This window comes from Chrysemys picta, chromosome 3, assembly GCF_011386835.1.
Source record: "Chrysemys picta bellii isolate R12L10 chromosome 3, ASM1138683v2, whole genome shotgun sequence".
In the NCBI taxonomy this organism is placed as follows: Eukaryota; Metazoa; Chordata; order Testudines; family Emydidae; genus Chrysemys; species Chrysemys picta.
In genome coordinates this window covers 75,611,635-75,639,322 of record NC_088793.1, presented here as the reverse complement: position 1 = coordinate 75,639,322, position 27,688 = coordinate 75,611,635, and positions in this window count along the sequence as shown.

The window sequence follows — 27,688 nt, the reverse complement described above, 5'->3', positions numbered from 1 at the left end:
CCTGCCACCTCATTTTGAGCGTCCCTTATGGCTTCACATTCATTGGCATCTTTCCTGTACTTTGATACCGTGTCCTTCCACTCATTCAGATGAGCTCTTTCATTGCGGGTGGATTCCATGATTTCCGAGAACATTTTGTCTCGCATCCTTTTTTTCCTCCCCCGATGCCTTATCTGATATAGCCTTTGGGATGGAGGAGGGAGGCTTGAAAAATTTGCAGCTGCGGGAGGGAGGGGAAAAAAGGGAGAGAAGTATTTAAAAGGATACATTTTACAGAACAATGCTTATACTCTTTCATGGTGAACAACGCTATTCACATTGCCTGTGGCTGAAAAGAAATCCTTCCCTGCAGTTGGCCAAACAGCCCAGTAGGAACGGCCACCTCTGTCCCCTTAATTAAATTCCCATATTTCAACCAGGTTACTTGGAATGATATCACTCTTCTGATGACAACACAGCGAGATAAAGAACAGATGTTGCTTGAATGCAAGCAAACACCGGGACCATATGCTGCCAGGCTTTGTCATGCAATGATACCAGATTACTTGCTACTAGCATGGTGTGGTCAAGTGTCCTACCACGGAGGATGGAATAAGGCGACACTGCCAAGAAACCTTGTTGAAAGGCTTTTGGAGTACCTCCAGGAGAGCTTCATGGAGATGTCCCTGGAGGATTTCCGCTCCATCCTCAGACACGTTAACAGACTTTTTCAGTAGCTGCACTGGCCGCGAATGCATCCCAAGTCCTCAGGGCAAATTAATCATTAAAAACGCTTGCTTTTAAACCATGTTTTATATTTACAAAGGTACACTCACCGGAGGTCCCTTCCATGGCCTCATTGTCTGGGGGTTGGGAGGGTGCTTCAGTCAGGCTGAGAAAAAGATCCTGGCTGTTGGGGAGAAGGAGTGCTGTGTGCTCTCCGCAAGCTCGTCATCATCCTTCTCCTCCTCATCTTCCCCGTCCGCAGAATCCTCCAGGCATGGCTGAGATTACCCTCGCCTCGGAATCCATGGTCAGAAGTGGGGTAGTGGTGGCGGCCCCCCCCCCAGAATTGCATGCACCTCAGCGTAGAAGCGGCATGTCTGCGGCTCTGACCTAGAGCAACCATTTGCCTCCTTTGTTTGATAGGCTTGTCTGAGCTCCTTGACTTTCATGCGGCACTATAGTGAGTCCCTATTGTGGCCTCTCTCCATCATGCCTTTGGAGATCTTTTCAAATGTTTTAGCATTTCATCTTTTCGAACGTAGTTCTGCTAGCACGGAATCCTCTCCCCATATAGCAATCAGATCCAGTACCTCCTGTACGGTCCATGCTGGTGCTCTTTTTCGATTCTTGGACTGCATGGTTACCTGTGCTCTGCATGCTGGGCAAACAGGAAATGTAATTCAAAAGTTCGCGGGGCCTTTCCTGTCTACCTAGCCAGTGCATCCGAGTTCAGATTGCTGTCCAGAGAGGTCACAATGATGCACTGTGGGATAGCTCCCAGTGGCCAATACTGTTGAATTGCGGCCACACTAATCCTAATTTGAAATGGCAATACCGATTTCAGCGCTACTCCCCTCGTCGGGGAGGAGTACAGATATCGATATTAAGAGCCCTTTATATCAAAGTAAAGGGCTTCGTTGTGTGGACGGGTGCAGGGTTAATTTGGTTTAACGCTGCTAAATTCGAGATAAACTCCTAGTGTAGACCAGGCCTGAGTGTCACAAGTAATACAATGCAGACTGTTAATCACTAGTATATATAAAGTTACTAAATGTCTGTCCATTAACATTATTGTAATTAGATTTTTTTCACAAGTAAAGTTTTTCTGACAGAAAAAGCCCTTTTTTGGAAAATGGCACTGTCAACATCTTAGAAAATTTCCATTTTTAGCCAAATGTTTCTGCAGCATTTTTAACAAAATCATGTTTGGTATAGTTATCATATCGAACACTTTCATTTACTGAAATTTCAATTTCAGTATTGGCTCTTCCTCTCCAATTCTATAGAATAGAGTGAAGTGAAAGCCCTCCACTCTAACACTAACATTACAGATTTCACCATTTCAGCCTCTGAGACAGCATTTTGGCATGCAAGAACGTGCCCTCTTAAACATGCTCATGGTCACAGACTACTGATACCTATGTTTGCAGGATCTCTGGACCAAAGCCATGTCTGAGTGACTGTTTGAATTCTATATGGCCATGGTTCTGAGTCTGGAGGTCATTTGAGTCCAATGCTATGTAAATAAAGCATCTCAATATTTTCATTAATATTGCTGTAATTACTAAGATTTACCATGAGACACTATTCCAGTCACAAGAATTCCATGTATTAGTACATAGGAAACTGGCAAACTACAACTATATCACCGGATGACTGATTAATTTACTAAAAGTTTTCTGTGTTTTTCTGAGGGCGGGGTAGGCTTGTACCTGTGAGGAAGGAAAGTGGTACAGTTTGGACTCTGGAGTCCTGACTTGACCAGCCTCCTTCACACTGGAAACCCTAACATCCTGCTCTCCCAAAACAGCTCCTCCCTCAGAAAGCCAGTAGCAAGGAGGTAACTCATATTTGAACGTCAGCAAAAACAAACAAAATTCCATGGAGTCATCTGTGGAAGAGATGAGGAAGGAGAGAGAAAAAAAGAAGTAACAAAAAAAAATGGAGGTGGTGAGAAAAGGAAGGGTCTTGCCTAAAATCACTGGGTACAGAATACTGAATGCTCATCTTTAGAACCTTCAGGAGTAACAGCACTAACTCTAAAATCCTGAATGTGAGCTTTTCCAGGGGCCTAGGTGAAGTTAGGCATATGAGGCAGATTGTCATAAACAGCACAATGCACAAAGGATGGGAGGATTTGGCATCTGATCAGGTCAGAGACATTTGCCACTAGGTGAATGCAGGAGAATCTTAGCAACAGAGGGCTAATGAGCTTGTCATTACAGAAGTACTCAGATTCCACAATACACAGTAGCTGTTTTTGTAATTAAATAATTTTCATTTTCAACAACACACACACACACACACACACACACACACACACACACGAACAGAAAATCCACTTAATCACTTTCAGGTCTGCCGGCATGAAAAAAGTGTTCTTATAAATTGAGCTTTTTTTAATTTTTCATACTTTTGAGACTTCTCTACTGCAAAGAAACAAACTATGATGGGGTGGACTAGGTCCTGAGGCCCCCTGCTGGAGGCCCTGCCACACCCCACCCCAGAAAAGGGCAATAGAGTGAGTCTTCCAGGCAGCCTAGAATCGTGGCAAAGGATGCAGCCAATCAGAAAGGGGCTGCAAGGAGCTGCCAATCCGGGCCTAGCAGGCCCATATAAAAGGAGCTGCAGTGCAGAGCACTGTTCACTTCCTTGCTAGAGTTGGAAGAGAGTGGATAGTGCACCTGGCTGGCTGAGGGAGCTACAGGACCTTGGACAGAGCAGTGCTGGCAGAAGGGAGGGGCGGGGAGAATGCGAAATAGCTCCAGGATGGCTGCTGGGAATCAAACAGGACAAGGCCCTGATCTAAGGGTGAAGAATGTGCTGGGACAACAGGGAATTGACCCCGATAATTGTAGCAGAAATGCAGTTTATTTAGAGGGACATGGTGGATGGCTGCTATCTATAGGGTCCCTGAGCTGGAACCCAGATAGAGGGCAGGCTGCCTCCTGCCCCCAGCCACTGGGAAAGTGGCCTGGACTTTGATACACCCCAGAAAGGAAACTGAACTATTTTCTAGCCCCAACTCTTCAGCTGGGCCACTAAGGCCTAGAGAGACATAGAGTCCACAGGGAGGGAGCCCTTGGGGGTGTGGCCCCACACTAGGGCCAAGACTACTTGAAGAGCAGGGACAATTTGAGGGATCCCAGAAAGGGCTGGGAGACTGTTCAGACAATAGGTACAGCAACAGGCCCTGGGGTACAGCAATAGGCTCTGCTAGAGTGACTGAGGAGCAAGTCCAGGGATAGGGCTGCAGATAAAGGGACCTTACGGAGGGCACTGAGATATGCCCCCTGTTGGATGTACATCATGGAAGGTGTTTGATTTATCTCACATACAGACTGACTTGGCTGGAGGGCTGGGTAGCTGAAGACTCACCACAAAGCAGACAGAAAGTGCAGGCACACTCACTCAGCCAAGGAGGTGCACAGAAGAGGTGAGTGCACCCCATTACACCAACTCAAATGTAAAATTTGCGGAATCATTCTCTCACTGGCTAAGACTCTATGGAGCATTAGCCCTATTCAAATACAACAACAGTTGAGCTTTAAACCCTTGAAAACCAGAATTCATAGTTAAAATGTGGATAGAATCCCTAACCATTGCAGATCTAGCAGTGCTTCTATAATAAACATAACGTAAGCAGTACTAGTCTCACAGACAAATTAGACTCTCATATATGAAAGTCCAGTATGTCCTTCTAGCATGAACTTCATTATCAGAAAGTTGATTCAGGGTACTAAGCATCAGAATGATGAAAATGAATGTCAAAGATAGTCCATCTAACATTAATTTCCAGTTTCAGCAAGCCAGGCTGTGCAGGGAGAGGGAGGAGGAGAGAGAGAGAGAAACAGGCACTGGCATTACAAATCTGATATTGTAATACAATACACATTTAATTCCTCCCTAGTCTCTTCTGTTTTAGCTTTTACACAAGTTGTAGAGTTCATATTTTCCTCTATGTCTGAATCATGTTTCAGTGCAGAGCAGCCCTGCTGTAGTGCACTGACTAGCTGATGATGGGAAGAGCACTGCTGTCCCCTTTTGTTATGTTTTCCTTATCCACTGTGGTCTAAAGGATGCTGGGTCATTTGCAATGATGTAAGCAGTGACTTAAAGCTACAATATGTTGATCAGGACACCCAGGTGAATGAACAACAGACAGGGGTGGATATAAGCAGAAAGCCTCAACTTTATAAACACTGAGGAGGGGCACTATCTCCCCTTTCTCCGCCAACTCTCATGTACCAGGCATTTAAATGGATCCAGTGTGGGTGTTGCAGGGCTTCCACCATAAAACCAGTAACTCAGGGTAGACTCTCCTCAGCCTATCCCTAGGATTCAGCTCATTTCTAAATCCTCTCACCTCTTTCTCTTCCCCTCTCTGCAACCACTCCTGAGAGGGGAACAAAGTGTATCCAAGAGGAAGCTCAGCCTGGAAAGTCACACATTTCCCCTTCTTCCATAGGCACAGAGGTCCACCAGCAAAATCCCATTTTCTTGCTTTTGGATGCTGGCCCTTTGGCCTTTTATCTGCAGTGGACACTGGCTGTAAATCGCAACAAACTAAACATTCATACGGATTACTAATAATTTCTAAATCCTACTGCTATTTAACCTCCCTGTGCCTCCATGATGCTGTGAGGAAGGCAAAAAATCCCCACCAGGCTCTGCCAGTTTGGCCACAATGGGAAAAAAATCAATTCCTGATCCCTAAAACAGGGAATTGGCCAACCACAGCATCTTAAAAAACAGTCCCTATGTTACAACTACCAGGGGAGGAAGGGCAGGTAAAATGGAGCAGGAGGCTCCAAAAGACCAGAGCAAAGGTTTAAATTAAGTGCTGGGAAGGGGGGAGACAAGAGGCCAATCAGCTCCCATCTCCCTCTGGCTGGCTAGTGGGAGGCAGAGCCCCTGGAGGAGGAGCCAATGCTATATTCCCATACCACTGTTTCAATCAAGATGAGTGGGTCGCATTGATAAGGAAGTTGAATGGTCACCTGCCCGTATGAATGACGAAACAAGGAGAAGGTAGCTTTAGCTTTAAAACTGCCAAATTTCAAAGATGTTTTGATTCAGGATTCCAGTTTGTCTCTCTATAGAGGTCCTAATATAATGTGGATTCAGGTACAAGTCCAAATTTCAGACCACTCTGTCCCTAAAGCTCCAGGGTTTCGGTGAAGGTCCCCATTTCAGCCTATACCTATAAATTGTATTTCCTTTTTGTGGCTGATGCAGTAGTATAACTGGGTAATGTTCAAGTCAGAAGCTCTTTAGTAGCCTATTTGAACCCTAGCTCCTCCTGATAAGTTTCAGGATCCTAACTACACTGAGAAGGAGAGCATCAAACCAATCTACAAAGTTCCTATTGGCCTTAAAAGCAGAAAATATCAGGAGTGGATTGTTAGATGAATTTAGCAGCAGGGAAGCTTGCTGCTCATCAGCTTTCTCTTCCTCAAAAGTAGGTACTTACTGCAGTCAAGAGGAATTATTGCTGTGGATCTCTGGGCATGTGGATGTTTTGTTATCATAAAAAAAAAAGTCTGAACAAGATAACCCCACCACCACCATCATCCCTTTTGTTTTCTCCACTAAAATATAGTTTCTTACAATGCACATGCTTCATTTTTCTGATTGTCAGTGTATTTTAAATGAAAAAAGTATAAATAAAAGCCACTTCTCCTGTTTCTCTATTGGACAAAGCAAACCTGAGCTAAACATGGAGAGTGGATGTATTTCAATTTTTCTCTAGTTACATCTCAGAATTTCTCCTTTACAGGAAATATAGCTCATCTGTTACACAGAGAAATGGAAATATTCATATCTTCAAAAACCATCAACTTCGGTGAAATCCTGCTTCCACTGAAGTCACTGACAAAGTTCACATTGGCTTCAATAGGGCCAGCATTTCACCCTCTCTTCTTAATTCAATTTTTTTCCCCAACAATGCCAGTGTGACCATTCAATACTTCTGAAGAGAGATGAGCATAGGACACAAAATTCAGATCTAAATCTGGAGTTTAAGCACCGCAAAGCCTGGATCTGTTAGAATCAAGCTGTGTTTCAGCCCATTAAAGAGATGAGAGCCTGATGTCAAAGGCAAATCTTGATTTGGATTCTGAAATCTGCCTGTATCCTACACAATGGTTGTGATGGTCAGGCAAATCATTAGTTCTAAACCAAAAAGTGGCACAAAATGTCTGTCAGTGTCTAAAGCACCAAAATAAACTCAAGTTACTACTACAGAACTTGTGGTAACTAGTAACTATCTCCCCCATTTCCATATGCAATCTTTTCCCTCGGTCAACTATTAACTATCCTGTCAGCAGTCTCACTAAGCAGCACAGTAAAATATCAAATCAGGGGAGGGAGGGGAAAAAAAAAATTTCAATAACCACCTGCAACAGACCAAAATGGGGAAACGTATGAAGAAAGGAAAGTAGTAAAGAATGAAACCTATTTATTACTTCAGAGCTGAACATTCATTTCCTCATTTGACATTTTTTAACATTTGAGAAGGTTTGTGGAAAAACTACTTTTGATTCCAACACAGGGATGAATCTGCAGTTTAGAAACAGTTGAAAGTACTTGAAATAAGCCATAGATCACCCTCCTGTTAATTTTGTTCTTGCACATTGTGTCTGTAGAGTCAGCTGACTTCTTTCCTAGCTCTCCAGGATGAGACAGACATTTTTCCTGAAAGCACTGAGAGAAAGTAGTGGCTTCTACCATAATCAGATTTGTACTTTGTGTGGTCTAGAACAGAGTACAGGTAGTCAGGACTCCAGAATTTTATTGCCGGCTCTCTCCTGGTTCTCCAAGATGATCTTGAAGAATTCACTAACAACTCAATGCCTTATTTACCTATCTCTAAATACATAATACCTTGCATCACAGGAGTGTTGAGGTTTAATTCATATTTGCAAAGCACTTTGAGATCTTTGGATGACAAGAGCATACACACACACACACACACACACACACACACACACACACACACAGCACTGTTATAATTGTTTCTAGCAGAATGAATGATTTTTGGGTGGGTGGGAGGAAGGGAAGAAATCATGTTTTGCCCTTTGGAAAAAGTCTGGCTTGTTTGTTCCATTTTGCACCAGCCTTTCAAGGCTCACCCCCACTCCTTTCTTGGCAATTCTCTCCTAGGAAGCACTGGTACATTTAAATCAGTGACACAACCAGGTTGGGGGCTGTAGTGAATTTGGAAAAAGTCATATCAAAAAGAGGAAGGAAATTACTCACATGAGGCTAAATTCCACAATTTTCTTTGTTTTTCTTGGGTGAACAGGGGCTTTTCCCCTTACAATGAAAACAGTATAAAATATGCAAATAAATCTACCGTGCAACAAGTAGAGTATCTTGCATGTTTAATTTACAATGGCACAAAATCCAAACTCTTTTAAAGGCTACTACTAAGCCATAAAACAAAAGACATTGCACATCCCAGAAGCCCCGCTGGTGCTCATTGATAAATTATTTTCTGGAATGCACATTACCAAGCACATTACTGAAGTGCTCCCTAGCCCTCCAGTGTTACAGTTCAAGGTAGTATGTGACAGATCTGAAAATTCTGAAGGAAGAAAATCTCTAGAGTATGTAGATTGCAGCATTGCTCACTGAGAGATTACAGTGGCTTTTATATTGGTTACAAATGTGCAGTTATACTGATAAGTTCAAAAGTGGAATATTAGATATCATGCTAAAATTCTCCACTACACTCTTAGGTTTTTTCTTTGTTTCTGTTTTTTCCCCCCATTTAGCTATTGCTGGCTTGCCAGAGATCTTGAACTTGAGAAAGGTTAGACATCACAATGCTGGAGCAGTTTGTGAGCATCAGCAGATTTAGCTTGTAATTTCATTGATCTATGTTGGCTTGCTGTTTGCAAACCAGCTGCTGCACTGTTTCCCCACAGCTACTGATCTGAGTAGCATTGATTTTTTCCCCTTACATTAACATAGCATTACTTCTTTAATGGGCAATAAATGACTGGATGTAAATACAAACTGGGCTGCAACAACAAAAGAAAAAAAGTCAGCCCTGTTTTTATTTAAGGAACTCTATTAATATTTGCCATAGAATTAAAAGCATAAATTGACCAAGATAATGCAATTCTGATTTTAAATATATATGCCAACAAGTCATCTTTTCTGACTGTATTTACCCAGAGCACCAAATGTTCCATCTTGTAGATGGCATATTTTTGCCTCAGTACTAATGGTAAAAGCAGATCCTTTTCAAGAAGGAGTATAGAAAACACTACAAAAGCTTCTCCTATTACTAGACTAAAGCTTAATGAATTCTGAATCCATGTCAACTGTGAAGAGGACACACTGTCTGTTCTCTCACCTTAGTTAGCATTAGAAAAACCTGAATTGGACTTTGGTTTAAATGGAATGGATTTTATTGACACTTACAGTATAGCATGATGTCAAGTATCAGAGGGGTAGCCGTATTAGTCTGAATCTGTAAAAAGCAACAGAGGGTCCTGTGGCACCTTTGAGACTAACAGAAGTATAGGGAGCATAAGCTTTCATGGGTAAGAACCTCACTTCTTCAGATGCAAGTAATGGAAATCTCCAGAGGCAGGTATAAATCAGTATGGAGATAACGAGGTTAGTTCAATCAGGGAGGATGAGGTGCTCTGCTAGCAGTTGAGGTGTGAACACCAAGGGAGGAGAAACTGCTTCTGTAGTTGGATAGCCATTCACAGTCTTTGTTTAATCCTGATCTGATGGTGTCAAATTTGCAAATGAACTGGAGCTCAGCAGTTTCTCTTTGGAGTCTGGTCCTGAAGTTTTTTTGCTGTAAGATGGCTACCTTTACATCTGATATTGTGTGGCCAGGGAGGTTGAAGTGTTCTCCTACAGGTTTTTGTATATTGCCATTCCTGATATCTGACTTGTGTCCATTTATTCTCTTGCGTAGTGACTGTCCAGTTTGGCCAATGTACATAGCAGAGGGGCATTGCTGGCATATAACATTGGTGGACGTGCAGGTGAATGAGCCGGTGATGTTGTAGCTGATCTGGTTAGGTCCTGTGATGGTGTTGCTGGTGTAGATATGTGGGCAGAGTTGGCATCGAGGTTTGTTGCATGGGTTGGTTCCTGAGTTAGAGTTATGGTGCGGTGCGTGGTTGCTGGTGAGAATATGCTTAAGGTTGGCAGGTTGTCTGTGGGCGAGGACTGGCCTGCCTCCCAAGGTCTGTGAAAGTGAGGGATCATTGTCCAGGATGGGTTGTAGATCACTGATGATGCGTTGGAGAGGTTTAAGCTGAGGACTGTAGGTGATGGCCAGTGGAGTTCTGTTGGTTTCTCTTCTGGGCCTGTCTTGTAGCAGGAGGCTTCTGGGTACACGTTTGGCTCTGTTGATTTGTTTCTTTATTTCCTTGTGTGGGTATCGTAGTTTTGAGTATAGCATGAATTGACTATCCTATGTAAATTAAGATACATGACCACATAGCACACTACACCACTTTATTGTGTGAACAGGCGATATATTGAGTATTCTGTATCACTTATAGTGCTTACTGGTGTGAAATTCAATGCCACTGAAAAGGCCTCAGTCTTTTCTGGATTCAACCTGAGCCACTTATTCAGGTTCCTAGTTTTCCTCAACACTGGGACAACAATCAGCAGGGTTGTCCACGCTTGGGGAAAATGTAGCACTAAGTGTCAACTCCCATAACACCTCACCCTCCATGTTGCTCAAAAGATGTGACAGGATTGAAACCTGTGGGACACCACAGGTGAGGGCTTCTGGTAAAAAGAAACAGCTGGACCCCGGAAAGTTTCAGCTAAGAGAATGATTTTTTCCTACCTTTGCTCAATCCAACAAGTGTGTTAGTAGCACCTCGTGGTAAGCAAAAGCAACACCAATCTAACAACAACCAACAACAACAATTTCCTCTGAGTATTTGTGAAAGGAAGAGTTTTGCATGGAAGTCATAAGCCTTTCGCTTCTCTATTCTCCTTCCTCTATGTGGTCTGATCTGTGGAGTTGGGGAAAAGATGCAATGGCATTGTAGACAGGGGATTGTCAATACTCATGTAGTTCTGTCAATTCTTAGAGCTAGACAAGTGCTAATTTCTTCACTTGGCTGCTGCAAAGGTACGTATGAGTGTCCTGCTCAGAGTATAGTTAAATTAATCCCACTGAGGGATTGCTGAAAGAAACCTAACTGGAGCTTAAACTACCCCATAGATCATACAACAAGTACCAAGAACTTACACACTTATCCAAGATGAAATTTATGTGCCATCATACTACCTAATCTTCCCTTGCACTAAAAATGTACCTAGAATTTCTCAATCCTCAATTTTCACTAACTAAAACTTAGTGTCAGTATTAACAAATTCAGTGTCCAAATCATTAATAAATATATTAATTAACACTGGTCCCAACACAAACCTCTGGGGGCATCCTCCTATTAACCTCTCTCCGCTCTAAGACGACGACATTCACTACAATTTTTCTTCCTATCATTTATTCAGTTTTTAATCCACTGAGACTTTGCCCCTTGCCTCATCAATATATATTTTCCTTGATAGTCTTTTATGAGGGTACCTTATCATAAGCTTTTTGAACATCAAAATAAAATTATGTTCACCAGGTCATCTTTATCTACTATTTTATTAACTTTTTCAAAGAACTCTAACAGGTTACAGAGGCATGATTTCCCTTTACTGGAGTTATGCTGGTTTGACCTGATCAAGTTACACTTATCCACCCCATCCTTAATTAGATTCTCAATCAGTTTCCCCACCAGCAAGGTAAATTTTCCTGGTCTTAAGATAGGAGCTAATGGAGATCCTGGGAGTTAAGAACAGGCACTGCATTAGAATTGTTTTAGTCATAAGGAATCATTGCTAGTCTAAACAATATTGCTTGCATCTTCTTGCAAGTCTCTCCAATATTTCACACTCTATTCCCTTCAGAAGCCTCTGAAGGTTTTGGTGATTTTTTTGCATTTGAGTTTATCAAGTCTCTCCAGAACTTCCTTCTTAAACACTTCCATCTTTGCCAAAGTGGTCTCTTTAACAAAACAAAAACAAAAACAAACAAAAAGTGGTGGTGGGGAAGGGGGATTAGAATATGAATTTTCCCTCTATCTTCTACAGAAGAGACCAAGGCAAAAATCCATTTACCTATTTTGTCACACCATCCTCTGCAATTGTTCCTTTTTGCAATCTAGAAAACCACATATAGATTCTTACATTTAATGTATTTCATTAAAAAAAAAAAAAGACAGCGTGGATAAAGGAATATATCTTATTGGACCAACGTCTTTTGATGAAAGAGACAAGCTTTTGAGCTACAAAGATCTCTTCTTCAGGTCTGGGAAAGCCACTCAAGAATGTCAGAGCTAAATGCAAGGTGGAACAGATTTAGCATTAAGGAGTTAACACATATTCTAAGGAACCATTCAACGTGAAGTGGCCTGTTAACACCTCTGCAGTCCTTGGACAAAAAGGGGGAGGTTGAGTGGGTTACAGATCATTGTAATAGGCTATACATCCAATGTTTCTGTTAAGACCATGATTTTTAGTGTCTAGCAAAGTTATGAATTTAAGCTCCCAGGTTCACCTTTTGAAGATGTTGTGCAGGTTTCTTTTGAGGATAAGGGCTGAGAGATCCGATATGGAGTGATCATTTTATGAAGAGTGTTCACCCATGGGCGATATGGTGCTTGATCATTTTTCTGTGTAAGTTCATTTGAAAGCATAGTGATTGTCTTGTTTCACCTACCTAGTTGTTATTGGGGCATCTAGTGCACTGGATGAGGTACACCACATGTTGTGCTAGACATGTGTAGGACCTATGGATCTTAACATTTATTTAGCGACACAACAGGAAATATACTGTATTGTGCACATGACTGAGTTAAGGTGCAAGGCACAGATAGTAATTTAGGGCCCAATCTAGCGAGATGCTGAGCAAATCCTGAAGGTGCTTACTCAGTGTTTTCTGTTTGCAGGGAATTTAGTGGACATTTATCTTGGTTCTGTTTCTCACCCCTTTAGTTTCACCCTGAGTTTTGACTTTGAATAAGCAAGAAAACTGAAAGAGAAATTTAGCTGGAAATTCAGATTTTGGCCAGCTCTAGGGCCTCATTACAGAAGTGTAGAAAAGTTGCCACCTTGAACCATTAATTTGTCCAGGTTTCAAACTCTGGTGAATTTACACTGAGCTTTGGCTTTATAACAAAACCTCAGACCAAACTAGTTTCACCTAGATTTAAAGTTTTTTTACAAAAGTTTCTGTCACAGGGCTCATCACTGGCCTGGCGGCACCTTCTGGTAACTCTGGAGATTAACTTGAGGCTGATGCTCCCCATCTGCAGTTTTCACACTATATATCTCCTCAATATATGTTCCATTCTATATGCATCCGAAGAAGTGGGCTGTAGTCCACGAAAGCTTATGCTCTAATAAATTTGTTAGTCTCTAAGGTGCCACAAGTCCTCCTGTTCTTCAGTTTTCACACTGTCACTCTCTCTGCATCTGCCTGCAGCCCCTCTCACAGCCTCAGGAACCAGTGTGTCCTCTTCATGGCTCGTCCCTCTGGTCATGTCACCGTCCATGTTTCCCTCTTCCAGAGGTTAGTATCACAGTCCAATAATCATGCTATTTTCCCAGTGGCAAGTCGGGGTGGGGGAGGGATCATCCACCCACTAGTCTGGGTCCCAACCAAGGGACCCTGTCAATGGCAGTTTCATTCTGCTCTCCTTGAAAGTGCTCACCACTTTTTCCTGGGCCTCGTCCTCACAGCCTCTGTACCTACTTCACCCTTACCTCAGGACCTTCAAACACTGTGCTGTCCATGATGCTAGTACTTCTTCCACCTCCTGGAGCTCAACCTTCACTCCATGAGCTCCAAGCAGCTACTGACCCCGCTCTCCCCTGCAGCTCCTCTTATCTGAGCCTGCCAGCCCAGATTGGTTGCTCCATGCAACTCCCCCCTGATTGGCTGTGCTTCATACAGCCTCTCTGGGCCACTTGGAGGACTTATTTCCACTGCTCTTTACTGAGGTTAACCCTTTCTGCTCCAGCCACAGCATCACAGTTTCACATAGCTCTAGTTACAAGCATCTAGATTACAGCTGAGTTTGCCTTCCCTTGATATCAGAAACCCCTGCTGCATCTATGTTTAAGTGGTCTATTTGCTGTATTTTTAAGTGCAGAATTCTGCTTTAATTATATTTCTATCAGCTTTAGCACAGAGAAAGAGAGTGCATTTTAATGCACATGTTGAACATTAAGTCATATTTGCTGTTGGGGAACTCTAGTAAATAGTAATTGTTTAAAAGATCTTTTTATGTGAAAGAAAATGAAAATAATACAAAAGTGACTGTAACAGCAGCTTTTTTAATCATGTTAATAGAAGTTCAGCTATGTATCTCCTAAATAATCTTTTATAATAGACAGAGGATGGGGGAGGGGAAATATAAGCACACACCCATACATTACTCTGTCGATCAGGAAGAGATGGAAATTATCATTATTTTCCTTCCTTGCTCTCCTGCTGGAAAGTGCATTTCAATCAATGGAACTAAAATATAACTGAATAATTTAATATTGCAGTATTGTTTTATTGTTATGACAATTACCCCTTCATTCAATTTTTTTTCTTTTGTTTAATATATAAACATGTTCTTCAGAAAATTCAAACACCATTTAAATATTAGTCTGATTTCACCACCCTGCTTTAGATTTATTTCTTGAAGTATAAGTTATGTCAGAAAGAAACTCACTTGCAGAAATTAAATTATGTCAAACATTGAAAGATGAATACACTGAACTATATGAACAAAGAGACATGCGCAGACTCAAAGCAGTTTTTCCTGCTGGTCAATTTCAATGCTGTTTCCTTCAAAATTACAATTTTAGTTTGCTTGTTGTTGGATTGGGCTTTTTTTAATTTCAGTTACTGACTTGAAATGAACTGTACCAACTTATCAATTTTTATGTATTAAAGCAAAAAAACCTAACAACTAAAAGCAAACCACAATGAAAACCTGAATTTGTAGAGCCAAAATAATTATGCAATCGCCAGGGTTTTTTGTTGTTGTTGTTGTTTTAATAACTCAACCTATTCAAAAGAGAGAAATAAAATTTCAGTCTTGAAAGTTACAGACTGTTAATAGTGTGTGTAGCTGATATGAATACATTGTATACACAGGCTGTAGTTCTACTGATGAGCTTGCATTGCCCCCTATAGTTGCTATGTGTCAGTTCTGGGGCAGGGGTGGAGGGGAAAGAAAAGAAACAATGTGCTGAAAATCCTGTGTTTTTAGTTTTGACTCAGTCATTAGAAAGAGCTGGGATGGTGTGGAGAAATCTAATCTGACCACACTGTGCAGGGGGAATGTATATATGTAACTCCCCAAGCATATCAGAATCAACTACAATGTATGTATCTGATTCTTGGTTTCCGCTGGGTTCAGCCAAACTTCCTCAAAGTACAAGGTGTCCAAATTCAGTGTTCAGCTATCACCAATATCCAGCTGAGTCACCATTGGTCTCTGCACTGAATAAGACAAAAAGGAGGACACACAGTGCCTATCCTGAGGAATTCATGGCCAAATTATATCAGGCCCCTGCACAGCTGTATAAAGGAAGAAGAGAGCACAGGTAGCATCTTCCCTTCTGCTCCCCACCAAACAGGGATTTGGAGGCAGGGCACAATAGCAGCCCTTCAATTCAAGGAGCATGTGGACTCTAAAAAGGCTGTGTAAGCCTAGAGAGATTAGATAGATCGCTGTCAGCAGCCATTTCCATAAAGAGACTGGGAAAACTGGGAGAAAGCTCAGTTGTGACCCTGTTCCTCTGCAGTGGCCAGCACTTCTGTCCAAGGATACTGGCAAGGACACACTCCAGGAGGCACTGGATGTGCTTGAGGAACAATGCTGCCTAGAATCCCTGATGGGACAATGCATCTCAGCTAGGGTTACCAGATAGCAAGAGTGAAAAATCAGGACAGGAGGTGGTGGGAGGTAATTTGCACCTATATAAGACAAAGCCCCAAATATCGGGACTGTCCCTATAAAATCGGGATATCTGGTCACCCTAATCTCAGCTAGATCCCTGACAGAGGGATGCAGGTATTTGCCACAGTGCAGACTTCCCAGTTTGGGCCCAACTTTGTTATTGAAGAATTAAAATAAATGCTTTTGGACGATCAAGCAACAATAAATTTTCCTTACCTTGGCAATTATCCTTGCACCTGTTATCCCAGGAGCATTACTCCAGTCTGTATATCATTCACAGAGCTATGTATAGGAAGAGCGCCCGTCACAAGTTCTGTGTACCTTTCGATAATCTCTTCAATCATACAGACCCTGGCAATCACCCACAGGTAGCCCTACTCTGGCAGCCACCTGATACATTTCCCAGATTGATTTTAATATGGCCTGGGATCGACCTAAGAAATTCCCTCTCTCTTCATCAGACACTGCTGCAGAGACCTCTGGGCTAAAATTCCATTGGTATGAAAGGGAAGGGGCTGCTGGTAGAGCATTCTCCATTAGGGCCTTGTGCATTTAGATCTCACTTCCCCCTTTAATTCATAATACTCTGAGGTTAACCTGCAAGGCACTCTGGTCAGTGGGGAGTTGGGAGAGAATCCAGTGGAGATCACACCATGCCAGTTTACTGTGCTCACAGAATGACACACTGCTTAACACACAGATTGCGGAGTTCCACACCAGCTGCAGTTTTTGGACAGGCACAGTATTCTCATCTAGAGTGATAAAGGCAGAGTGACAGCTGCAAGGTGTATCATCAAAAGAAATGGGTGCAACCTTCTGACCATGCAGAGTTGAACAAAGTTGACCTGAACATAGAAGCGCAGATGTCAGCTAACTGCAACTCCCAGATTGAAAACCCAGTCCAAAAATGATACACACCATTAATCAAAGCACCTGATATTATGCCTCCCATATCTTCCAGTTGCTTCCCCCAGCTACCTAGCACCACACCTGTGTTGTCTAGAGTCACTGTATTTGCTATTAAAATGTTATAATTTCCCAACAGTTGTTATGCGGTAAGCACAGTTATTTTCTAATTCAAGTATATGGAAATATTGTAGCATATCAGATATCACTGTGTGGTAATGTCACAAATGCTGACTTTTTTAATTGCGACCAATGTGGTCAGGTTTAAAATGTTCCAATTTTGCCTTAGATTTTGCCTCAGCTATGCTATATCCCATTACTACATAGGATACCTAGGGAATCCTATAAGTATTGAGGTAAAGTTATCCAATTATCTAAGGTAGCGGAGAAGTTTTTCATCCTGATCACTGTATGCCTATTTCATATGATTTTTCAAGTAATTTTTAAATTTATTTTCAAGCAAAATAATATTTGAATACAAATTTTGTTTGCATTATCTTTTGTGTTACTTCTGAAGTTTGGAGTTTCTTAATTTAGCATCATCATTTTACACAGCACCTTCATACGAAAGGACCCACAAATCATTTTTCAAAATAAAAGCAGCTGTATAGAAATGCAGTCACCCCTCAACTGGCGGATATCAACCAATTGGTTCAAAGCACACTGCACACAGTTGGGAGAAAGAATATTTTTGAATGCTAGCCCCAGTGGAATAAACCACTAATCTTATGAAATGTCCATGCAGAGCAGACAGAAAACTTCTTTTTACATCATATGAGAAATAAAATGTATCTACCTTTCAGGGATGAAGGGCTGAGGATTAAACCTATGGTTTAAGTTTTCCAGACTACTAAAACTATTGGACGTTTGATAGGTATCTTTTTGTGTCAGCTCTGGATATGCACAGTGAAAGATGGATCTGTCCAATTCAGGCCATGTAGGGTACCTCTAAACAAGGAAGTGCTGTGCTATACACATTCATTTTGTTTAACATGTCCTTAACTGGTTTTGTTTTATGTTCTGTTTTTCTCTAAAGTGCTTAGCCGCCATAGTAGTGGGTACAATAGAAACAGTAAAATAAACGTTTGCCTTCCTACAAGGAAGTTAGTTATTTTCTTTAGTACCTGACAAAACCTCCAAAGACCAGCATGCCTATGATTTCTATGGCTCAATTAATACTGCACCATCCTCTCAAAACAGTATTACTCCTGGTACTGGCATTACCAATCTAACATTTACCAGATACCTGAAAATAGGTTTGGAGGTCATACTGGAAATAAAAAAAAGCTCATGGTTGGTTCCTGAACCTAACACCAGATGTGCTCATGAAACACAACTCATACAGAGCCAGAGTGATAATTCATCATGCAGCTGCACTGCCCCAAGAGCAGACTAGGAAATGAATTCTGACTCAGAGAGGCTAATTCTCATGTACACCAAGGCCCCTTTATGCCCCCACCCTCAATCATATATGCCCCCACCCCCATAAAGGGGGTGTAAATATGTTTCACTTCCAATTTCAGGCTCCCTTATACTTGCAGAGTAGTGTAAAGGGACCTTGATGTAAATGAGAATTAGGCCTCGAGTATCAAAATTTCTCTTCTGCTTCCCCCTTGCTCTGGAGGGAGAGCAGAGACAGTGTTTCTGCCATTCCACAACTCTCTCCACATCCCTTCCCTATATTTACAATGGAGAACATCGGACACGTAGTCCCTGCTTTTCCAATTACAGAAAGTCACAATCTGAGTGAGGGGCGATTTGATAGCAGCCTTCAACTACCTGAAGGGGGTTCCAAAGAGGATGGAGCTCGGCTGTTCTCAGTGGTGGCAGACGACAGAACAAGGAGCAATGGTCTCAAGTTGCAGTGGAGGAGGTCTAGGTTGGATATGAGCAAACACTATTTTACTAGGAGGGTGGTGAAGCACTGGAATGGGTTACCTATGGAGGTGGTGGAATCTCCATTCTTAGAGATTTTTAAGGCCTGGCTTAATAAAGCCCTGGCTGGGACGATTTAGTTGGGGTTGGTCCTGCTTTGAGCAGAGGATTGGACTAGATGGCCTCCTGAGGTCTCTTCCAACCCTAATCTTCTATGATTCTATGAGTGGGGTATGAAAAGTTGTTACTTGGCTGTGTAAAGGTTCCCCTACACATCAAGTAAAGGCTGTGACCATCTAGCCTAGAGTGGTGTGTGTGTTCCAGCCTGTATATGCTCTTACAAATATACATTATGTTCTTCCTACATCACTGAAATGGGATTAGAAATAATAATTTTCAACATTTGTTTTTCTGCCGATTGTAGAATGGCTGGCTCCAACAGCAAACATTTTATCGTATTCATCACTATGCTTTTGGATAGCTGCACTCACGGGATACAGTTTAATTTCTTATATATCCATGTCATTTTTCTTTCATATTAATATTCCCATATGACAAGTACTTTACTTCATGCTGCTGAATTGATTTTCAAGAAGAATCTTCTTTCACATAAATTGTTACTTTTCATGAAACCAATGGAAGTTTTGGAAAAAATTACCAGATTTAGTCCCAGTCCTTCCAAGAAATTGCTAAGAAAGTATATATACAGGTGAAGAAATTGTAAGCCTCTGCCAACCACAATACAGTTTTCATAAGTATTTGTGAACAAATTAAAATTGGTTACTAAGACATTCTGTTCAGGAGACACAACAAAACAAAAACAACAGGTATAGTTATACTGAGAGGTAGTGGTGACTGCATTGGTCACAAACCTCTGAGACTAGTGTGAACACAATCTTCATTTAAAATAACTGCCAGCATGAGGCAGGGCCGGCTCTGGCTTTTTGCCCGCCCCAAGCAAAAAAAAAAAAAAAATGGGGCGGCCAGAACAGCACAGCAAAAAAAAAAAAAAAACTGCGGCATGGCCGGAGCGCAGGTGCAGGGGGACCGGCGGGGGGGGGAGGAGGGGAAGAAGCGGGCGGGAAAGAGAGAGAAGGGGGTGGCCAGGGCTACAGCAGGTGTGCTGCCACGCGGCCCCTCCTGCTGCACCGCCTCCTACTGCCTGCCACGAGGGCTCCGCTCCGGTCGGCAGGGAAGGAAGGAAGAAGACTGCCCTGCAGGGCACTCTGGTTCTCGGCGCCGCCGCCCCCTACACGGAGGCCGGAGCGGAACAAGAACAAACAAACAAAAAAAAGCAGCCGTGCCGTCCTAGGATTGGGCAGAATGCTGCCTCCAACAATCTGCCGCCCCCAAGCACCAGCTTGCTCAGCTGGTGCCTGGAGCCTGCCCTGATCAGAAGCCACCCACCTAAAACCACCCAGGAGTTTGGACCCACCCAGGAGTTTGGACTGAATGGGCAGAAGATGGGGGAGGAGGGGTGAGACAGAATACATGAAAATTGAGAATACAGAGGAACAGAGAGACAGCCAGAAGGAGCAGCTGAAACCACAGTGGCTGACTCTAGAAGAAACCTGGGAAGAGGCTTTTGGGTCTGGGGTGAAAAAAGCATTCTTGGTGCTGTGCAAAGGAAGCAGTTTCTTGTTATTTGATTCCTTCTGCATTCAGTGACACAATATTCTGTACATTCTTTGTAAATAAACAAAACTGCATCAAAGAAAATAGCAGACTATCACCAATTTCAACTCCCAGCTGGAACTCTCACAGGGCCCCAAACTGTGGCTAGCCACTTCAGTTGAAAAGGGGAAACAATATTTTCCTACCCCATAGTGCAAGGTTCCTATTCTGAGGGCCAGCTCCAGCCCCTATGAAAATTACAGTGGCTGCCCTGCAGCTCCAAGTTTCACCCTTGACATAGGGTAGGGTGAATCCTACACCAATGTAGAATTGACATAGTGGTGTGCCATACCTCCATACCCAATGCTGGCGTGAGGGAGGGCAGAGGCACAACTTCGATCCAAAGGGGGTATCCTCTGTTGGACAGCCCCTTTATGCCTCCAGAGCAGTATAAAGGAACCATAGTGCAAAAGAAAATCTGGCCATATATAATTCAGACTGTAATATGATGACAATGTCCATCTCCTGATTGTTTCCTAAATTGCACTCAAGCTCTCTCCACCATTTTTTCACCATCAGATTCAGTGCTTTCTTTTCTCTCTTTTCTTTTTTAACCTTTACCTGCTCTTCTTTTCTTTACTTTACTCCTTTCCACTCAGCTCCTTCTCTACGTCTCCATGTGTTGTCACAGCCCCATCGATTTAGAGTTAATAAGACACTGTTGGATTCCCCACAAACCCACATGAATTGCTTTTCATAATAAAAAGATCTCTAACTGGTGTCTTTTTGAGTTGGTTTGATAAGAATCTTTGTAATACTCAAAAAAACTCAAATGACATGATTACCATTAGTTAAATAACTGGCTACAACTTTTCATCAAAGTTTAGCTATTCTACCTCTCTAAAAATCAACTCTTTAAAAACAGGCAGCACTTAGGAATGCCTGACTACAGTGTCAACACATTAATGAAATGACATTTCTTAATATTTCTAAAGACCCATACATTTATTCTAATAGATCATACCAGTTCATACTGCACAAGCCAATAAGGGTTATTAAACATAAATGGGTCTGAGAGTCCTTCTTTAGAGTCAGTGACATTGTAGACTTCACTAGAGATCTCATTTGCCTTCAGTATAAAATCTTCAGGGCAAAGGGGGCAAATGAACTATGAAACATATAATCACTGCTTTTACTGCTGCTTTTTTTTGGTTATAAAAATTCCATTTATTTAAATTCCATTAAAAAGTACATTTTGCTCCCAACTATTGTTATAGTTACAATTTTTCATTTTTTTAAAATAGGTTCTGACATTTGTTTATATAAAAATGTTAAAAATATTCTCTATGCTACATGTTTTACGAGCAGATCATTTTGTCCATATTAAATACATGCTGATGATTTACAGAAAGGGATTCAATGTGAAACCCGCAAGAGCAGGCTCCAGCAAGATTAAAGGGAAACATTTCAAAAGCACCTAAATGACTTTGAAGTGTCATTTTCAAAAATGATTTAGGCACTTAAAAACCTAAGGGCTGGTCTATTGTGAAAAGTTACATCGGCATAGCTAAGTCTCTCAGGAGTGTGAAAAATCCACACCCCTTGAGTTAAGCCAACCTAACCCCTTGTGTAGACAGTGCTAGGTCAATTCTTCAGTTAACCTAGCTACCTCCTCTTGGGAAGGTGGATTACCTATAATGATTGGAGAACCTCTCTCATCACTGTAGTGTCTACGCTGAAGCAATACAGAAGGTCAGTTGCAGCTGTAGCATTTTAAATGTAGACATAGCCACGGTTTCATCAAAAGTAAAAGGGATTTAGGAGCCCAAGAGACAGATTTTCAAAGGTGCTTTGGCACCTAAAAAGGCAGAAAAATGCTTATTGGAATTTTTAAAAATACCTAAGCAGGTTAATCACTTAACTCCTATTGAAATCAATGGTAGTCAGACGCTTAAGCACTTATGAAAAGCCCACTAGGCACCCATCTGCATATTCAGGAGCCTAAATATCTCTGAAAATCTGACCCCAATTCCCTTCTTAAAATAGGACTTAGATGCTTCTGAAAATTTTATCCCATTTCTAGTTCTGTACCTGGCCAGAAATGCCACAAGAAATGTTCTCTCAATGCATTTTACATTACAATCCTGGCAGAAATAGGAAGCAGAAAAAACACATTATATGATGATTTCAGAATTTAAAAAAAGTTTGATTTGCATTTTGTTCTAAAAAAGGGAAAGGTTTGGCAGTAGATAAACAAACTGTTTTGCTCAATTCTAATCATAATTGGAGATTCATGTTAGACTTTGAACATGTCAAGTATAGAGCATAAGAGTTCATCCCCTAAGTGCTGAGAAGCCCACATCACCAGGGCACATACATGATGTCACACTGTCAGAAGTGCTTGACAGCTAATATGAATGACAAATTCCCTCTCACCCTATTTACTACAGTCGGAAGGAAGATAAGGTGCTGTATTAAAGCAATGTCACAACACTGTAAAAGCTGGCAAAAATCCATTGTTTTGTTTCTTGATCTCCAAGGAATATCTGCAGCCCCATTTTTTTTTTTACTCACCTAGTTCTATATTCATGCTGCTGTGACTGATTCATATAATTATCTTCTACATTTTTCTGTAACAGATCTAAAGTGCTCAGCCATATAAATGAAGAACTCACTCTTCTGTACTGAAATTGTAGAGTCCTCGCCAAGTTACATTTGATGGTGGGGTATTTTTTCCTGTACTGCCTTCTGAACACACTGACCTATGGTAAGCCTTATCAGGAGACACAGATATAAAAAAAACAAAAACAAAAACAAAACAAAAACAAACAAAAACAAAAAAAAACAGGTTACCTCATAATCTCTTCCTGTTAATGCTTGTTCCTGAAGAGCACCTGCTGGTTTAAAAAGGGATTTGAGTGACCCAAGATTAAGAAATCCCTTTACAACAATTACTGTTATTATCACTGAAGAAAGTGATGCCAAACTTACATCTTCCTGATGGATTCAATACACAGAACCAGAGATGAGATTAAAAGTACTATATAGGGTGCATTTTATAAGATATCAAACTGGCCCCAGATGATGGAGTTTTGAAAATAGTATTGCTATCAACCTGATTGTCATCCATTTTCTTTCCACTGAAGACAGTAGGATCATTATACCAGCAGTCATTTATAGGAAATTGTACACAAAGGCACTTTAAAACATTACCTTATCTTTATAATATACTCGTGAGGAAGGAAAGTATTACTATTCGCAGGGGGGAGGGATAGCTCAGTGGTTTGAGCATTGGCCTGTTAAACCCAGGGCTGTGAGTTCAATCCTTGAGAGGGCCACTTAGGGATCTGGGGCAAAATCAGTACTTGGTCCTGCTAGTGAAGACAGGGGGCTGGACTCGATGACCTTTCAAGGTCCCTTCCAGTTCTAGGAGATAGGATATCTCCATTTGACAGATGAAGTAACCGAGACTGAGAAGCTAAGTGGTTTGCCAAAGGTCACTCTGCAGATCAGTGGCAGAGGTAAGATTAAACTCAGAAGTTACTGTTTCCCAGATCAATGTCTTTCTGGATTAGCAAATTCTTATACAAATATTAACTTTGTTCTCTTCAGAAAACTGTCTAATGCATCTGCACGGTAACCACTCTTCATCAAAAGTGTCAAAAAGATTTTAAGCTGGCAACGTTAGTGTTCATACATGCATCAACTGAGTAATGGCTTTCTAAAGGATACATTGATTAAATACTCCATTCCAGACCTCCTAACTACTTTTGCTCTTCTAAAATAAAAATGAAGATGATAAATATACATTCAAAATTCTTGAGTTCATACCTTATGAACAATAAGGAAATTTGAGAGAGACATCCGGATACATTTTCAATATGATCTCCAGTCAAGTTTATGATTTAGCTAAAGGATCCGTTTCCATTTGTTATGTCATATCCCTTGATAAATGATTTTTGAACAATCCCTTCCACACTGTTGAACAGTCGGACCTCAGTACCCATTAATTAAAAATGTAAATATGATTCTTTGAGATATGCCCAGATAGATCCACACTTTTAGGATAAGTGTACCCCAGTGTGCAAGCTTGGAATCTTCTAGAAAGCAGCATCAATTGGGGCCATTCACCCTTATCCTCTTCTCACACTTTGAGTACAAATAGCAGGTATGATCCTAACTGCTCTTGAGTTTTGTCCCTAACTTACGGATTCTTTTACAAGAAACCCTGAGGAAATGGAGAAACTGGGTATCAGATCCAGATGCCAAGTAATGTTATGTAAAAGAGCTGAAAGAGCTCCAAATCATAATCCTGCATATTTCATTGCTAGAAACAGTGCAAAGATTTTCCTTAGAGGCTGCCTTAGACCTACTTGAGTGTGATCTGATACCCCAGGTGGCAGAACATTGTCTGATACATTGAGAACCAAGATGGACAAACTCCAGGTTTTATTCCCATTTGCTATAAAAATTCTGGTGGATCTTACAGATTGATTAGATACTGTGAATAATCATTTTAAAGCATCTAATCATCTAGAAGTATGCTGCCTAACCTCACTGAATTTGAATACAGCGTCAGGTAAAATAAAGGCAGGATTAACAGCCTGACTGAGAAAGAAATCAGAGACTAATTTAGACAGGAATTTGGGACAAGAGTGCAGGGTCATACAGAATATGGTGCAGTGACAATCAGTAATCAGGCCTAACTCTCTCTATGGGCTGAAATGACTCTGGGTAATGCTGGCTTCACAGAGATCATACTGTTACTGAGCTATGAATGAATGGAGACTCCGTGAGCTTTGTAAAACCAAAATCTAAATCCCATGATGGAAATGGTTCATATGCCAGAAGGAACACATCATGGAGCATCCCTTTCATAGGGTAAGTGAAGACTATCAGCCTGTGCATCAGAAGATGGAAAGCCAAGTGCAGTCTGATGAATCTTGATAGAGCTTAAAGCCAGTTTTGACTGTTCCATATACAGTAGATGAAATGACTAAGAGCCCAGATGGCGAATCTCTCCCACTTAATTGAATAGGGTTGTCAGGTTAAAAACATTCCTGTTTTTCATTTTTTGATCCCAGCAGATCTCTTTTGATTTAGTGTTAACAGCAATTCTTGAGGAAAACCTCAACATTTTCCTTTCCTGTGAGAATATTTGAGATTTTGAAAATATTTCCATTCCTAAATCTGGACAAAAAAGTCAAAAAAATTTTTTTAGCAAATCAACAAACCAAACCTATTGAAGCATTTCATTTCAAATTCAACCATTTTCCTTTTTTCTTTCTTCTTCCACCTTTTTATAGTCTACATTTACTAAAATCACAAAACAAAAAGTCATTTTGACTCAAAAACTGAAAGTTTTCATTTTGAAAATGTCAAAATGAGGCTGTTTCAACAATTTCAAAACTATTTAAAAAAAACACAATTGTGTCAGGAGATTTGTTGAAACTGACCCTGTTTCGTGAACAGTTTCAATTTCAACAAATTGGTATTTTTCGGCAAAAAAAATTGGGTAATTGAAAAATTCCCAATGAGCTCTTCACAAGACATCCAACCCTGTATCTTGTGTTGCCTTCCTCATGTAGAACCACAAATATTCCATTGACTCTTATCATGATAATTAAAAAACAAACAAAAACCCTCAATAGGAAAGCAAATATATTAAATGAATGTTAAGGCTGTGACAAAGAGATAATAGCAAGGAAAGTTAGACAATTTTACTTGAGCATATGTTTGTTTATACAATCTCAGGGTACAGTGTATGTATCAAACACTGCTGGAACTGTGTCACGGTCTTGGTCCCTAATAATACAATGGTATCTGCTAGAGTGGACTGCTACACCTAAGTGGAGTCCTATTGATTTACAGAATTGAGATTTGGGATAAGAAGTACAGTTCCAAACTCCACCAGTGATTCAGGACTCTGTGATTACATGGTAAACCAGAACAGCGTTTTCACAGCCCTCACAGTCTGCTCTGTCAGTGTATATTTAGGACACCTTTTATCTCATGAGTGACACAGGTGCAATGACTTTGCAAACTTAAAACTTCATATGCAATTTGGTATTAAACTAATTACTGCCTATTGCTATAGCTCCTTTTCTGTGGATAGAGGAATACAAAAAATAAAAACCGGTTTACATTATGAGCAAATAGCTATGAAAATATTTTTCTAAGAAAAAATAAAGCATTTTCTAAACTTTAGGATTATGACGGTCTGAAATTAGTAAACTATTATTGCTGAATATAATTTTTCCCCAAAATGTATTCCAGGTTTGCTCCTTGATTAAAATGCTGTTTGCCACTTTCCAATTCAAAGTATATTTTTCCAGTTCAATTGTATCCCTCAAAACAGGGGCTTTGGGATAGGAATGCTGATCCACCCTAAGGCCCTGATCCTGCAAAGCTTTACCCTCATATCCTCAGCTTTGACTTCAATGGGACTACTCACCATGAACAAAGCTAAGCTCATGGGTTAGTCTTTGCAGGATTGGGGACTTCATTATATCAGCACTTGTGAGCAACAATATAATATGCTATTTGAAAAAAACCCAAGCAAACAGAAAGATTAGTCTGAATAATAACTGCAGATTTTTCAGTAAAATAGATCAAATAGAAGGAAGTGAACACACTACCAGAGCTGAAAACATAAGCTAAATCAAAGGATGTGAAAAACTGTATAGCATGTAATACTAGAGCAAAAAAACAAGAGACACAAATAAGCATGGAGATAAATTGCTTCAAAAATATTATAATCAGAGGCAAACGTAGGAACAAATGTAGAAAAGGGGGATTTCTTCAAGAGGCATATTCACTTTGTTCAAGGATATTTTAGCTAGGTCCACACATGTATTAAGCAAAATGGCAAGCAAAAAAATCAGTGATATATTATCTTTTCATAAGAATAGAACAGTCCAAAGAACACTGCTGATGAAACAGTCACAGTATCTTCTCATAGAGCATCCTGTGCTGACTGTCACAGAGTGGAGCCCCACCATCACGCCCCTTCTGACTGAATGTAGTGTTGCAGGCACTCCCTGCCTTAGTTGCCTCCTCCGAGGTCTCCCCACAGCCTTCCCTCACAGGTGCTGGTGTTGGTGATGGGGCTTGGCCTACTTGCCAAGTCATTAAACAAATTTAGCTCCTTCCAGAATAAAAAAAAGTCCAACTACGAGTCTGAACAAATTTTCAAAACTAACAAAAGAATCTTATGCCCCTCTTGGGCTACACTTCAGCCGCTTTCTGGGCTCAGTTCTCAGCCCCTTCTGGACAACCACTCACTAGTTCCTACCAACCTTACTTCAGAGTCTTCCAGAAGAACCTAACCCGCTTCTTGTAGTTCCTCTCTCTAGCTGAGGTCTCTCCGCCCTTTTTATGAGGCCCACATGTTCATCAAACTATCACCTGACCACCTCCCTCAGGCTGGGATGCAGCTAATTATGACACAGGCAGGGCTGGTCCATTTCCCCTTAAATGAATGAATGGAGACCCTGTGACCTTTGTGAGACCAAAATCTAAATCCCATGATACATCATGGAGTATCCCTTTCACTGGGTAAGTGAAGACTATCAGCTTGTATG